The sequence below is a fragment of the Elgaria multicarinata genome, chromosome 13 (genome assembly GCF_023053635.1).
Source record: "Elgaria multicarinata webbii isolate HBS135686 ecotype San Diego chromosome 13, rElgMul1.1.pri, whole genome shotgun sequence".
NCBI lineage: Eukaryota > Metazoa > Chordata > Lepidosauria > Squamata > Anguidae > Elgaria > Elgaria multicarinata.
Genome location: NC_086183.1, coordinates 19,193,084 through 19,210,364, shown reverse-complemented (window position 1 = coordinate 19,210,364; position 17,281 = coordinate 19,193,084). Strand labels below are relative to the sequence as shown.

The window sequence follows — 17,281 nt, the reverse complement described above, 5'->3', positions numbered from 1 at the left end:
CTGAATGAAATACAACTCATGTTATCACAGGCACCATTTACTCTCCTTGCATGATATGAAAACAGGGCTGCATAACCCATGGCTGGTTTGCGGCTTGTAGTTGTCCCCTGTTAAAACAGCTCCACTGGCTTCCAGTCTGTTTCCAAGCACAACTCAAAGTGATGGTTATGACCTATAAAGCCCTATATGGCTCGGGTCCAGGTTATTTGAAAGAACATATTCTCCCTTATGAGCCTGCTCGTGCTTTGAGATCTTCTGGGGAAGCCTTTCTTTCAGTCCCACCATCTTCAGAGGCACACTTGGTGGCAACATGGGAGAGGGCCTTCTCGGTGGCTGCTCCAGTGCTTTGGAACTCTCTTCCCAGGGAAGCTAGACTGGCTCCCTCCTTGATGTGCTTTCGGAAACAGACAAAATCTTCTTTGCTCCGGCAGGCCTTTGGAGAATAATCTGGTCCTCCAACTATGTTAAGGACTTGAAAAATTGTTGTGTATTTTAAACGTTTAATGTTTTAATATTTTATTTTAATTTTAATTTTTGTACATTTCTTTTTCTAGGTTTTAAAATGTATATGTTTTAAATTTTGTAAGGCCGCCTTGAGGCCCAGTATTGGGCAAAAGGCGGGATACAAATAAATATAATAGTAATAATAATGATGATGATGATGTGCCTGCCACTTCCTCCCTCAGCCCAGCAGAGGTCCTCCTTTCTGGGTCTCACCACTATATTATAGCTGAATAGAACAGCCTATTTCAAGGTGGATCAAATGGCTGGGAATTGAGCTAGACCTACATTACTGCCTTATAGCGGTATTTATTTATTGCATTTTTATACCGCCCAATAGCCGAAGCTCTGGGGTACAATCCACATTTGATATACTGTTGTCATAGTGTTATTTCCTGCTTTTTATTACACATTGGCAATGATTTGGTACAAGGTGTAGATCTGGCCATGATCTTTGTCAATTTAGTACATACTGAAAATCTCAACCTATGTTGAGCTTTTCGTAATGTGGAACTGTATTTAAATATAATCAGTAGTCAATGGGTGAAATAAATTGCACCGTTAATCAGGTAAAAGGAAGGGGAAGCAAACCTTTAATTCAGGGATGGGTAAAGTGTAGCTCTCCAAATGTTGTAGCTTGCTCCTCCCATTCTCCCTCATCATTGGCTATGCTGATGGGAGCTGTGGCTCTCCAGATGTTTTGGCCTATAAGACACCCATCCCTACTTTAATTGGTGGATAGCCACAGAAATATGCCTATATACAGATGTTTGGGTTGTTCACATTTCCAGGTGAGCATCATCACACAGGGGGAAATTGTGTTTGCTTACCGTCACTTCTCTGCCCACCTGTTTGTCCCTCATTGCTTCCTCTTTTGAAAGAGGAAGTAAACAATGTGTACGTGGCCCATTTAGAGGGCTGTTTTGATCCTGCCGTTTCTCCTGCAGGAGATGGTGGCAACTTCCATCTTTATTTTAAGTCAAATTTACTGGGGGGGGGGGGGTCGCATGAAGAAAGCTAGCAGGGGCAGGAGACAAACAACGTCATGAGAGGAACCCGCAAAAATCCGTGAGTGTCCAGTAAAATGCTCGCCTGATCGAGCTCTAAGTTTTATAACAGGAAACAGGGGAAATTCCTAACCTTGGGGTCTTATTCCAGGCTCATCTGGTGTTACAACAATGGCTGAAAAGATTTTGGACTTTAACTCAGAATTACATAGGGTGGCCACTTACGAATCACCCCCTCCCCCCAAAAAAAAAGAGAAAACACATTGCCAAAAGAGAAGACAAAAGAGGACCCTGATTTGCATAAAATCTGTGCAGGCTTATTTATATCGATAGATGCAGATTTAAAAATTATTACAATTTAAGCTGAAATGTGATAACTCTTGTGTGCTCACCGGTTCAAGCCGCTGTCCAGGTGTACAGCACCATGAAAATTGATGATGCTATATAAATAAATAAATAAATAACAACAACAACAAAAACAACAACAACTATGGAAGAGCAGCAGCGCTTTTAGTTCTTTATCCTTCAACAAGAATTCGACAGTGCAGACATTCAAATAAAGGATAAAGAGGATATTTCTCTGGCAGCCTTTCAGATAGAGGACTGTTCTGTTGTTGTTGTTTTAAAAGAGGACACGTGGCTACCCTAGAATTACATGCACTTGACATGCATGAGGCAGAGGGGGAAGGAAGTGATTTCTACACAGCTGCCACCACCAAATTATCATTGCTTAAAAATGTTCTATGCCATAATCAGCCAGTTTTAGCATCCCAGGCACCACCTGTGCTCTGGTCGTTCCCTCTATCACTGTGTGCTGCTCAGTTCCTTCTTCCTGTGTCGTGGAAATAAGTGATGTCAAAAGAACAGGAATACCAGCACTTCCTCTGCCCCCTCCCTCCTGAAGAAGACAGTAATAGGACATTTTTAAAGCCAAAGAAACCACAAGTTAAACAAGCAAACAAAACAAGCTTAGGGCACAATCCTAGGCCCATTTAGAAGTCCTACAACTCTGAGCATTCCCCTGCTAATGGTAGAAATTGTACAGCTTTTCCTTTTGTCTAAACAGGAATAGGGTTTTGCCCTTAAGCATTCTAAAAAAAAGCCTCGGGTGAATAAAGATGTTTTCAGCTGGCCCTGAAAAGGTAACAAAGGCATTGGGGTAGGAGTCTTCCTGGGGAGCAAAGTTGCCAGGATGGGTTGGCCATCCCTGACAGCAGCCATTATAGGTAGCCCATGATACCCTTTAGGACAACTCAGAAACCTCAGTTGGTGTAGAATGAAACTCTGTGTCTTCGTAGATTGGCATAAGGCAGAACAGGAGTGAAGCAGCACCCTTGTTCACCAGCAACTGGTGGATGTAGACCCCCTGCCTCTGATGTAAGAACATGGTCGAACACATGCCGCTTCGCCTCCAGCATATTGGTTGAGCTGCGTCCAATGGGCAGCTTTCTCTTTACAGGCCCACCCCCTCCTTACCAGTGTCAAAGCTACCCATTCCCTCTAGGCCCAATCTGCATGCGTGGTGACATGGAGAGAAGAGGGAAGTGGAGGAGGATGCTGTATCTTCTTACTTTGGTCATTGCTTGTGTGCTTGGGCAGGGCAGGTGATCAGGCAGTGACAGCAAGGAGCAGCAGCAGCCAAACTAGGAAGTTACAGGTATCAATCTTGGGGGCCCTGCAGGTGCCTGGGACTCAGCAGGTACCCAATAATGCCAATTTCTGGTGCTGGCCCTCAACAGTTTTTTTGTATATTGATGGTAGCTGGTCCGATTCTTAGCATCTCCAGGAAGGAAGGAAGGAAGGAAGGAAGGAAGGAAGGAAGGAAGGAAGGAAGGAAGGAAAGATCAAGTAACAGGTGAATGATTACCTAAGACCTCAGAGAGACACTGCCATTTGCAGACAATATTGGACAGTGGAGGCTGGTGGCTCAGATGACAGTGAGGTTGTGAGTCCACTCTGGGGCTCAATCAGAACCAGTCATAACTCTAATAATAGAGCTATCCAAGGTACTGGACCTATTCTGGGGATTCAGCACACTGGAAAGCTCCTTTAGAGTTCTGACTGGTTCTGACTGAAACCCAGAGTGGATTCACCATCCCAATGATTTCAGAACCACCAGCCTCCATTGATATTGAGCTAGACGGCCAAATAATCTGGCCTGCTATAAAGGAGCTTCCTGTCCAGTGGTGCAGTGCGAAATTTTGAAGCACAGGCACTTGTCAGGACTGTACCCATACTCACGCTCCATAAGCCAAAAATGCAGGCAGCTTTGCTGATCCATTTCAACAAACCACTTCAAGCAATTTTCATCTCCACCGAGCCAATGGGTCTTCATTGCCCAGTCAAGTCCAAGCCACCCCAAAATACTTTGCATCACAACTACTGGGGAAATTCATCCCATCCCCCGTACTGCGAGGATTGCAGCTAAACTCAGAGGACAGGGACTTCTAGGGGGTGGGGGGACTGGCAGATGACATCAGCATCCCTAATGAGCAGCACTGCATCCGTGAGAGTCCTACCTCCATTACACCACTGTTCCTGTGTTTTTATGAGAGAATGTGGCAGCTGTATAAAAAGAAGCCTACTATAGGAGTACTGAATAGATGGGAGAACCAGTATGAGAAAGATCATGTCCATGGGTCTGATGAGGAAATGAGCTAGGCTACAGGGATGGGGGCTTCCCTTCAGAGTCCAATTACTGGGGCCTCCAAATCCTGGATCTGGGCCTGTCCAAACATGACAATTTGCCAAAGGCTACAAAAAAGAAATTGGCAGCAGTTTCATATTTTCACTACGAGCCTGTGCTGTCTATGCTCGGCAGGGTCTGGTCCACAAGTCTGCAAAAAGACTCGCCGATCATCCCAAAAGTCTTAAAAGGCCCATCTCACAGGGAAATCTGAAGCTTGTCATCGAAAATAATGATTTATCAAGAACCTTTGCCTTTATAAGAATTACTCTTGGTTTTTTTTTAAAAAAAAAAATACAGGCGTGAGAACTTCCTCCCTCTTTTAGGGATGTCAAGAGAAAACATAAGCAGAACGTCCGATTCAACCCACCAGAGGACGTGTTTTAATTTTCCAACTGCCATTGTTTCCTTCCAGCTAAAATAATTACGTTGCCCTGACGTTGCTCCCCAAAGCCACGGAGTCTGCACCGTTCTGCAATGTTAGCTTATCAAGGAGGTGAAAGAGAAGTAACACAGTGCACCTTTGTACATGTCAAGCCTGTGGTTATCACACTCCCTTCTAAGAAAGGAGCCATAATGTCTTCTCCAATTTGCTGCTTTCTAGCTTAATCAAGGCATGGAGGGCAGACTTGGAAACGTTTTCCAATTTAATCAGAATAAAGCGATATGGTTGGTATTCCCCAAAAAAATGCCCAATGGTTATTCCTCCACTTAGACGTCCTTTGTTTTTTGATAATATTTTTTCACTGACGTTTTTGTTAAGATGCAAATGAATACATAAGAAAATAAGGGATCAACGTAAATTAACAAAGTGATAACCAATAGTTTTCAGACATAAATAAATATTAGTACGGCCAAAAGAAACAAGGGTTATCAGGTAAGTTCTACAGTAAGGTAGAAGCACATCAACATGGACCCAGTCAAAAATAAAGGTATTAATCATGATCAAGAGATTGATCATGATTAACATATGACTGGTTGAACCTGCAACAAAATGTTGACTTGCAACTAGGCAGTCATGCGCTCTTGCAGGATATTCCATTCCATCCCACCCATCCCCAGTTTTCTGTCTCTGCCACCCCAACAGTCAGCCAGCATTCTCTTGTCACTGGGCAATGGCCCTTAATAGGTTGTTCAGGGCCAGGGGGTATACATTTTATTTTATTTTCCTACTTCTGCAAAACTTGGGTTTCACCTGAGCACACCACTACCTTTGTCATCTCAGTAATCCCTTTTGTCTTTAGGCTGACCATATGAAAAGGAGGATGGGGCTCCTGTATCTTTAACAGGGTTTTAGCCAGGATCAGTACCAAGACAAGATCAGTCGGCAGTCTGAAGTCCAGGGAAGAGCAAGATTAACAGGGAAAGCTGTTACATACTGATACATACACATGTACACAAACTGATACATACACATTGTTCTGCATCCTTTGCCCACAACTGCAGCCTTTTAAGCCTGAGCCTTCAAAGCCCCACCCAGAGCACAGCTGCAGGCCCTCAGTGCCCCCTGAAGAATGGTCAACTTGCAAGCAAAGCCTTGCTCACAAGTATACCTTTATTCATAAGAAGTCCTTAGTCCTCAGGTGGGCAGTTCTACATCTAGCAGCCCACTGAGCCTGAACCTTTAGGTGCCTGCACTTCTTGGAGGTAGGTGGTGACTTGTTGTCTGCCTCCGAATCCAAGAGTCAGTACAGTAATTGCATTGTGAGGGTAGAGTTAATGACCGTCTACCCCATGGGCCCAGCATCCCTCTGATGGAGGGATGTACAGATTTTGTAAAATCTGTTCCATCTGCATTTCACAGATTGTCAAGTGCCTTTCAATCTGTCACCCACTCATTGATGGGATCAGATTTTTTTTTTCCTATTTCCTGAATTTGTGAAAATTCACATTTGCAAAAGTGCTCAAATCCCTTCTCTCCCCCCATGTGAATGTTCATGCTTTAGCCTATGGAGGAAACACGCATTTGGGGACACTGATTTTTATTTTTATTTTTGCACAGATTTTTGTACAGCTAAATTTGCTTAAAATTCCGAAAAGTGAAAAAAACAGTCTGCAAGTCTGCAGAATCCATGCAACTTGGGAAAAGATAGTCTGCTGCAAAATCCACAGGTCTCATGCTTAGAAATCCAAACTCATTTGATTCATTTCAGATTTCTCTGATATCTGTACCCTGATGTGCTTCAAAGTCACTAAACACCCACATGCTGGCTGGTGAATGTTGGGGGTTGTAGGATTTATTTTTCCTGTCTAAACATGCATAGGATTGAGACCTAATACAAACAGAAAGACTTACTGGTCCAGGCCTCTGGCCTGGAGTGTAGCACTTCTTCATCTCCCTTAGAACTCATGCTAAGCATGAGTTCTTGGAAGAGCAATTAATCTGAACTCAATTAGCATAGAAGGCATACCAGTCATAAAATTCAATTATAGCAAAAGCTGGATAGTCTAGAGACTACCATCAGGATCTTTTTCTGTATTAGGCAAGGCGCTGCAGTGATGCTTCTCTCTCTCTCAAAAACAAGACACACATGTGCAAGCCGTCATGACGGACCTTCTCAGCAACAGTGTGGTTTCAACTTCTCCAGAATTCTTCAACAAACTGGACGTTAAGCATACATTTTTAAAAAACAAACACCTAACCTCCTAATGCAGAGTGTGGGAGATGTTACAAGGGCCATGCTAGGTGCAAAAGAGATTTCAGACTACACCAAGGCCTACTGGGACAATAACAGCTGTTTTTACTCCCCTTTTTTCAAAACATAAAAGCCAGCTGTTACCACCAACCTGAGAAACAGGTGAGGCTCTAGTAAGGCAGAGAGAAGAATTAAAGAAAAAAAATATGCTGGCATTTACATTAGCAAAGCTGGTTATTAATTTTAGGTGGGACACTAGATAAGTTGGCAACCTCTTCCAGCTCCAGGGCTGAATTCAGTTTTGGAGAAGCTCTTAGGAACCACATTCCAGTGCTGGATGGTGCCAAAAATATGAAAAAGAACAGCTCATTGTAGTTTAAAGCTCTGACTGCCAGTAACTAAAAAATTTAGGAGAAACATTTCAAATTTTTGCAATTGGGGGGTGGGGTAGGGTGGGGGAATGGGAGCTGCAGCCCAACAACATCTGGAATTGTGCATGTTCCCCATCCCTTTAGTAATCAAGTTAAAAGGAAGGAGTTCTTCACACAGTGCAACATTAAACTATGGAATCCAGTTCTACAGGAGGTAGTGATGGCCACCAATTTGGATGGTTTTAAAAGGGAGGGGTGGACAAATTCATGGAGGATAAAGCTGTCAGTGGCTACTAGTCTTGATGGCTATATATGCTACTTCCAGTATCAAAGGCAGTATAACTATGTATACTAGTTGCTTGGAAACAAGGGCAGGAGAGTGATGATGCACTCATGTCCTGCCTGTGGGTTTTCGGTGGACAGGTGTGTGAACAGAATGCTGGGCCGGATGGACCTTTGGTCTGACACTGACACACACAGAAAGAGACACAGAGAGAGAGAGAGGGACAGACAGACAATTGCTCCTTCTTCCTCGCCAAGTAGGATTTTGTATATTGCTATAGGATCCAATGCTGCAATCCAATATATGTCTACTCAGAAGTCAATCCCAATGAGTTTAACTGGGCTGATTCCCAATTCAGTGAGAATAGGAGTGTAACCCAAATCTCACACAGCAAGAACGGCAGCAGGAGAGATGTTGATTTTAATTCAAATCTAGCCTCCTCAACTCCAGCTGGAAAGCTTGCCAAATGCAGAACTGGCCATTGCCCGTCCTTGTGCAGTGTTGTTGCCCAACGTGGTATTGATACATCAAATCTTTATTTAAATTGAATATATTCAATACCAGCTTTCCTCAACCTGGCACCGTCCATATTCACTGTGGTACACTCCCATCACCCCCCAGCCAGCTTGGTCTTCTTAAACTTCAACATGTTGCAGCTGGTAAGAGGGCCGGATTTGTAACACTCTATTCATGCGCCAAGCATTGTTGCCAAGCTGCACCCACCCCCTCTTGAGTGAATCCATTGTGGTCCGTCATCACGGCTGCAGCAAGCAGAGCACAGCTTCACCTGTGGAAACCTGTTCGGTGCCTAACACTCTGCTCCTGCAGAGCTCCTGGGATTCAACCACCTGCCTGCACGGTGCCAATAGATCCAAGGGAATTCATGAAGTCCCCGAATGCCTGAACTATGAACCACACAGTTAGGATGAATGTGTGTGTTTTTCATCATGTAGCAAGATTGCTTCAAATTAATCAGCGGGGACATGGCTTGAAGTAACAGTATCTGAAAGCCGTTGGGTACAGTTGGGTGCCCGAGAATGATAAAAGGGCTCATAATCTTCTGTGCAAATGGGTTGCAGACTGAATGGCTTCTCTAAGGAAGAAGAAATCTGTAATTTCAGACCCTAATAGATGGTTAAAGGGGTAAGGGCAACTCTGTCCCATGATGGTCTTCTAAAAGCCAGGCCAGTGCGACCATTAGGCCAACTAGGCAGCCGCCTAGGGCGCACACCTCACAGGGGCTCAGTACTGCCCTTTAAGGGTCACAGTTTTATACAAATTAGCTGTTTTAAGAAAAAAACATAATAAAAGGAAAATATAATAGTTCAGAAACTCTTCTTGAACAGCTGAATCAAAGTTGGCAATTGAGGGGGTGTGCAAGTAGATCGCCTTGCCTTGGGCGCAAAATAGTCTGGCATTGGCCCTGTCTAAAAGTCACTCTGATTCATTTCAAGACAGTTGAGGACTTTTACCATGGGCCAAACCTCATGGAAGATCCGTGAGTTGATATTGTGAGAGATGCTTAAAGGCAGGCAAGAAAAGGTTTGGGAGTTACTGTGTTGCTGGGGAAGGAAGCAGGAGGAGGAGGAGAATGAAAGGGGGAGGGGTAAAGCTTTCCCATCTACACCTGAGACCCAGGAGAGAAAGAGGTAATCAAAGGGTGGCCATGTGCCCTCTTTTACAGAGGATCATCCTCTACTTGAAGGATTGTCCTGTGCAATTCCAGTTTAGAGATTTTTTAAAAACAAAGGTGCTGCGATTTTCATTTCATTTATTACATTTCTATACTGCCCAATAGCTGGAGCTCTCTGGACAGTTTGCAAAGGTTAAAAACTGTAAAAATACACAACATGTGATCCAGAATTAGCACCTCGACAGCAGATTGGAAAAGCAGGGCACACAGATCACCTGGTTGCGGCCACCCGCACCATGGTGGAATAGTTGCATTTCTGCTTAAATTGTAATAATTATTTTTGAAGGTGCATCTATAGGTATAAATCAGCACATGCGTGTAGAGAACAATATGTGTTTCTTCAGTTAAGAGATCATGGGACTCTACACATGTTTAAAGGCACTCTTTATTCATAAGTCCTGTAGAACTCCTGATTTGGGGGTGGGGGGAAGGGAGGGTGCTTAAGAAAGATAGAGCTACCAACCCCCCCCCCCCAAAAAAAAAGTCACCAGCCTCCACCGGCAGCCTCTGTTTGACCTGTTTAGCTCAGTCTAGCGCAAAGTCTGAGCAACATTTCAATTACTATGATTTCTATGACAAGGAGGGTTGTGGTTGTTTTTATTAAAAAGCAGAGACGACTGCAAGAAAGCCATTAAGCACACGTTGGAGTCATTAGAGGGCTGTAGGAGGGTGCAGGGAAGGACTGGAGCAGACCCTGTATTCATTCCACTTGCCATCATCTATTTAGTGTCTATCTGCATTTGTCCAAGAAGGATGCTTGTTACTGCCAATCATTGCAAACCCATTTTTTCCTGACTTCAGTAAGCTAATGAAGAATGGCCTGCCTGGATAGGAGGGGGGGGGGAGAGAGAGAGAGAGCGGGAGAGAAAGAATGAGAACATAATAGATCGTTCCACGCTTATGCCACCAATTGGATTAGGAACATAATTCTGGCTTAATTAATTAACAAATTGGATGCTTCCAGCAAAAAAGGACTGTAGCTTCATAAGCACTTCTCCGAGTCCCATCTTAGTCCTTGCAGAAGAGTAACCTCCCCTGCTTTAAACAGGGATAATTATACGAGTTTATTTGCTGCTGCTGCCATAAGCCGTAACATTACAAAACAATAACCTCTAAACCATACACACACACACACACACACTAAAGACAGTACTGCCAACATGGGGAAAAAGAAGTCCACCAAAAGCAAAAAAAAAAATTAAAGAAAATTTTCCTGGAAAAGGCAGGCTGCCCTAGCAGAGTGTTTGATGCCATAGTAAAAGGGCTGGTTCCAGGAGGTGGCCTAGTGGGGCATTGGCCAGGGACACCCAAGGCTAGCAGAGGGCCTCTGCCCTAAGTGCTACCATTTCCAATTTCTGCAAAGTATCCAAGAAGATCGAAGGAAGCCTAAGAGAACTGCACGGCCCTCCTCTTACAGATCGGGGAGCAGGGTAGCTCAGGTGCTGGGTTCTAGGCTCTCCCCCACCAAATCCAGTGGTGCCACTATTGCTTAGTAACTTCCATGTTAGACAATGACATACTCCAGAACTGTTGTTTTTATACTGTTGTTTTTGTGTTTTTAAATTTTGTATACTTTTAATGTGTACTGTTTTTAACTTTTGTAAACTGCCCAGAGAGCTTTGGCTATGGGGCGGTATATAAATGTAATAAATAAATAAATAAATAAATAAATAAATAAATAAATACTCTACGTGGAGCTACCTATAAAAAGGCTTCAGAAACTTCCAAATGATTCAAAATGGCACCAACAAATTATTAACAGGTGAGCCTGATGAAACATGGCTGTCTGATGACTTATTATTTATTTATATAGCACCATCAATGTACATAGTACAAGAATAAAACAGCAACACCCTGCCACATAGGCTTACATTCACCTGCGTTGGTTGCCTAGTTCTCGCTGGGCTCAGTTCGAAGTGCTGGTTCTTATCTTTGAAATCCTGAGTTCCATTGAAAAATTATAGGAACAAGCAATGTCATCACCAGATTTCCTTGCCCTGAGGTTGGGTGTGTGTGGGGGGAGGGAATTTGGGGTACCTGTCAAGGCTCACATGTTTGCAGGATAGGGTGGCCATTTATGCATTGCCAAAAGAGAAGGAAGAGCATCACCAAAATACAGGACAAAGACGACAGAGATTCACTTAAAAATGGCAAGTGTGTGTGTGTGTGTATATGCACACATATGCAAGTGTGTGTGTGTATTGGGATCATGTGAGTTGAACAGCTAATCTGTTTAACAACTGGCCATTCTACACATTCACCACACCTCATGGAGAATATACTCATGAAGAATGTGCACATAATCTGTTCACGATGAGGACATTGTGAACCTTTCGCACATAATCTGTTCACGATGAGGACATTGTGAACCTTTCTCCAGCCATTGTGCATAATCCCTAACAGGCTTTGGGGAGCATGCTTATCTTGACAGTCTGTTGTACTTTTTCCAGGCACTGCGCACATTCTTGGGTCAATATGCATAGTATCCAACAGTCTTTGAGGCCTTTGCATTTCTCAAAAGTATTTTGTATATTGCCCTGACAGTCAGCATAGTCTCCAAGAAACACTGGAGTATGTCCATATTTCAGGAAAATCTGATCATAACTTTATAATTTGCAGACGTCAGCAACAAAAACTTCTATAACCCTCTTGCCAAGCCTCGGACCCTGTATGCAAGTTAGCACTTGTGAATCAGGGCCAGTCCTGTAACGCAGCTGGGGGAAACAACCTGCTTTGGACAACCCCATGGGAGACAGATCATGGCAGTTGTCTGAGGCTGCAATCCTCCAAGCTTACCTGGGAGTGAGCATCACTGAATCCAGTGGTACTTACTAGAGTAGACATACTTAGAATTGCACTGCAGATGGCACAGCAAAGGTTTTGGGGCTGGGGGACTGGGAGGTTCCATTGGGGCTCCGCTTTTGACAATGCAATGTGTTGGGCTAGCAGTGTTATGAATTGTTAACCTCAGAAATTGAATAACCCACCTCGCAGGGTTGTTGTGAGGATAAAATGGAGAGGAGGAGGATTGTGTAACCTGCCTTGGATGCCTTGTTGAAAAAAGACTGGATATAAATAACAAAATATTAAATAAGGTAATATTTAAAGTTCAGGGACTTTTAGTTATAGTGAACACTTTCCTCAATAAATAGTGATAACTTCCTTAAGCAGCAAAGACCATAGAAATGACATCGGAATGGAGTGGGGGTGCAGAGAATGTTGAGTGGGGAGATCAGATGTGGGGGGGAACCTACAACACTCCACATTTGGGCAGTCACCAAACACCAAATTCCCCTTCTTCTTTAAAAAAAAAAAATCTACAGATTTTCCTGTTCTGAAAAATCAAAATCTCACTCCTCTCGATGAAAGCTGTCAGATCATGGCCTGCTTATTCCGAGAAAGGCAAACTGGTGAGGGTAAAAAACAAGCACTTTCCTTTGAACACACACAAGTTTTCTGCTCCAGTAAAGCAGGCATTGCACAGGAAGGAAAGCCCGCTTCCCCAGATAACTTCTAAACGAATTCTTCTAAAACAATTTCTCCCAAATTCATTCCCTCCGCAAATTGGAATAACAACCCAAATAATTTTCCCAACAAACATGGAGACCCAGCGTGGTGCAGTGATTCAAGTTATGGGAAGACCCCACTTGGCCATGAAGTTCACTGCGTGACTTTGGGCCGGTCACTAACCCTCAGCCTAACCTACCTTACAGGGTTGCTATAGGATAAAATGGAGAGTGGGAGGACCCTATGAGCCACCATGGGCTCCTTAGAAGAAAAGTCAGGATACAAATGTAACAAATAAAATACGTATACAAAAATCACACACCCCACACTGAGTCAACATATCGACCCTTCTCTTCCCCCCCCCCATACACACTGTACCAACACACACATAAACACAAACTCTCTCTCGGTGGAGGGGGGGGGCGTGAAGACAATCCCTGGATCAACCCTAAAGTGTTGCTCTCTTACAAACACACATACCTACATCAGTTCAGACTCACAACCACACCCTCTATTCATCAACCCCCAATCATTCCTTGCACCCCCCTCCAAAGTTTGCTCCCCAGTCCCCGAAAGCCTTCTGTTATTTAGAAGTGGGAGGAGACCTAGTTACACTAAATGCAATCATGCAATCACATCAAGTTTGCCCCTTAGAGATGCTTAGTATTTTGGCTACCAGCAATCCTAGAAGAAGCCATGCCCGAGGATCCATTGCTCTGGAGACCGCCATCACAAAGGAGTGCAACAATGCCCTCTTTCCTCCAAAAATCCAGTAGATGGGTGGCCTTATAATTAGGACCATATGGTTCTGCGTCTTCAAACTAGACTTACATCACTTGCCAGGGACAAGTGTGGAAGCCCAGCCAGGAGTGACAATAAGATGGATGAGCATCAGGTTTGCATAATCCCTGGTTAATAACAGCCCTGCCCCTGACGTGTATGTGCCTTGATTGCATTTTGCTTGTAGCCATGTTTGCTTTTCAGAATATGCATCAATGCTTTGGTCCGTGCTCTCAGCAACTCCACACCTTTCTCCACAATGGATCTGACCACTGCCGCTCATGCCTTGGTCACATCCAGTCTGGACCACTACAAGGCGCTCTACATGGGGCTGCCCTTGAAGAATGTTCAGAAACTCCAGCTGGCCCAAACGCCAACAGGAGTAGCTTCCGGTGTTTGCTTCTCAGGACGTGTTAACTCCAGGCCTTTTTTATTTGCATTGGCTTACGAGTAATTTGGGGGCACAATTCAAAAGGGAAAGCAGGGGGAAGAGTTCTAATGGGTCACAAAAACTAAAGAACAGCTGCCCTTATGATTGTAAGGTGCCTTGATTAGGATTATAAACTACCTTGAGTACCACTTGTCTTGGTAGAAAGGTGGGGCACAAATCAATCAAATAAACAGTCCAAAAATAAACCAATGAAGAATGAGCACACTTGGTGGCCACAGAACGCTGACCAGCTGTTACAGGAAACAAAGAGAAGATGGGACAGGGAAGGAAGGGACATGTATTTTGGTGTGGGTGCGCTCATGTGTGTCCATCTTACCAAAGCCTTCTTTCTCTAAAAGAGGACTTTGAAAAAGAACAGAGCAGCGAGATAATTCTGGTCGGTGGCCAATACAGATGATGTCATTGTGTCTGCCTCCTTGAGAGGACTGGGAAGGCAATAATCCACTTATAACCTTTCACAGCAACCAAATCAGACGGTACACATCATTACACGGTGCTCAATAAATAATTGCACAGGGAGCCTTTTAATTCTCTTAAGCAGCATCGCCGCATCCAAGAGGTGAACGGAGCGGAACGAGCCACTCGGCGTGTCATTTCCTGAGTGGGGCACATGAGCCATAAATCTCAACCAGGAAGCCACCCGCAATGGACTAGCGATGATTTAGGGATCAACAGTTGAGATCTGGAGTAGGGGCAGGGTGTCGTGTCTAACCCTACTGCCCTTGTTTTAGGAGGTGTTTCAGGTAATCAATCAGAATCAGATTCGGACCTAGAGGAGGAGGCGCCAGACACCAGCCAGCCTGTACCTGTGGGGGAGGAAGCTCTCACGGGCGATTCCCCAGCTGGGAGTCTGCCCTCTCCAGAGCTTATCTCATCAAGGCCAAATCCTACACTCAGTGGGAAGTGAACTTTCTTCAGGAGGAGGGCGCCCCGACAAACTAGCTGATGCTAGGGTCCGCCGGAAGCTAAAACACACAGAGTGGAAGAAAGGTGTGAGAAAGTCAGTCCAACTAGGATTGCGACAGAACCTGCCTCCACACCAGGCTCTCTGCAGTTACAGGCATTTGGGAAGGGGCTTCCTGTTCTCCTTGGTCAGACAATTGTCTCGCTTAGTTTGCATAATTTTGCCTAGGGGGAAGTTTCCAAGAGATTAGACTCTCTTCAGGTAGAAGAGAACTTTCTGAGAAACACAACACAAGGAAGGAGTAGGGGCAGGGAGAATCCCATCCCAGGCTTGCCACCCGCCTGTGAGAATGTAGGGTGGTCAGGTGTCCTCTTTTACGGAGGGTAGTCCTCCATTTGAAAGGATACCCCATTCAACTCCAGATTAAAGATAAAAAGAACCATCCGCAGTTAGCACCTGGACAGCAGTCTGAACCGAAAGGCATACACAGGTCCTCTGCCTACGGCCTTCCACACTGTGGGTAGATGTACAGTATTTCTACTGGAATGATAATAATTATTTTTACATTTGGAATTATTCACATATATTACCATATGCACATTTTATGCAGATCACTGTCCTCTTTCGGGGTGATATTTTTCCTCTCTTCTTTCTTTTTTGGCAATTCCTAAGTAAACTCCCAGCCCAGCTGGTGGATGGCTTGCAGCTTGGCTGGTCACATAGGCCTAGCTAGGCTACCAGCAGAAAGGATGGAGACTTAAGGCCAACCTAGATGTGATGCCAAAGGAGTGACTGCAGTTAGTGTAGTATAGTGTTCTTCTTGTTTTCTTAAAAAATGTAAATAGCAGATGGTGGGGGCAGGCTAGCAAGGAGTAGAGAATGGGAGTTTAAACCCCTGCACCACACCACACCCAGCTGTGGGTCTGACTAGGAATGTTGGAGAAACCTGCAACAGATTCAAATGAGTTCAGATTTCTATAAATTCAATCGATGGATTCTGAAAATGACCCATTTTAAAAAATATTGGGGGTGGTTGGTTGTGCATCTTTGCACTGAGCTACTACTGCACATTTGCACACATGGAACAAAATGTGCATATAACCCTTTTATAAAAATCCAATTCCGTCAATGAGCAGACGATGGAACCAAAGATGCCCAACAAGAGCTAGTAACCATGATTGCTAAATAGAACCTTCGCAGCCAGAGGCAATATACCTCTCGAGGACCAGATACTGGGGTGAGCAAGAGAGAAGGCTCTCGCCCTCATATCTTGCATTCAAGTCAAAAACTCAGGAGGACTTCTATTGCTCTAAGCATCCAACAAAACAGGCCTTGCCAAATTGGCTCCTTCTGCCTATACAGAAAGCGTGACCCCCACCTCCAATTCCCCACTATGCAAATAGCTGCCTCAATTGCACCAGTTGTCCAGTATTTCATAGCAGCTTTAGATGCTTGTATTGAAAACATCAATACAAGGTGCAGTTCCTTAGCCTGCAAAGATGGGTGCTGCCCTCTAGCGTTTGAGAGCAGCTTTTTTCCTGTTGGCTGTAGCTTAAATGGACATCTCTCAGCCTGCTTCTATTGCTTTCTGGCATAGCTCCACCCTGGGTGCTCTTTCTTGGTTGTGCTATACTAACATGACAGAAGAGTGGGAACTTGTAAAGACAGACAGTCTCCATAACCACACCAACTCCAAACAGGTAGGCAGCTGAGTTGATCCTTATCAACAGCTTGGGACCACAATACCTGATGGAATGCCTCTCCGGACATGAACCTACTTGTTCACTGAGCTCTACGTCTAAGGTCCTCCTCCGAATGCCTACTCTGAGGGAAGCTCAGAGGATGGCAACAAGGGAGAGGGCCTTTTCAGTGGTGGCCCCTCAGTTATGGAATGATCTCCCTGACGAGGTTCGCCTGGCGCAACATTGTTATCTTTTTAGTGCCAGGTTAAGACCTTTCTCTTCTCCCAGGCATTTAACAGCATTTAACAACATATGCGGAGTTTGTTTGTTTTTAATGGACCCCAGAATAGCTGTTTTTATAAGAATACTGTGTTTTTAATGCTTTTTATATTTTTAAATTTTGTATATTCGTTTTAATGTTTCTGTTTTTAACTTTTGTAAACTGCCCAGAGAGCTGCGGCTATGGGACAGTATATAAATGCAATAAATAGATAAATCAGTTCTATGGATGTTGGAGAAATCCATTTGTGGGCAGAGTTCCGACGGGTTTTCCTAGCTTCAGCCACCTGGACTTCCTTCCCATTCTCACTGTGGTGCCTAACTCCATCTGCAATGAGTTGGACCAGTTTGCAGATTTTCTGGCCATTTTATGCATTTTTTTTCCTACAGGTTCTGCAGTTTGCGCAGAAATTTGCACAAATTGTGGAATCTGCCCCAAAAAAGTGCAAAAGAGTTTCCGGAGTTCAGGGAAAGCCCATAGCTCAGCGTGCAAATGCCCAA

The 17,281-nt window shown here is 44.3% G+C and overlaps 1 protein-coding gene across 1 annotated transcript in view; it reads left to right on the top strand.

Annotated features, from left to right (window-relative positions):
* Positions 1 to 17,281, top strand: part of FABP3 (fatty acid binding protein 3) — a 414,574-nt gene that overhangs the window by 312,760 nt on the left and 84,533 nt on the right. The window lies entirely within an intron of this gene.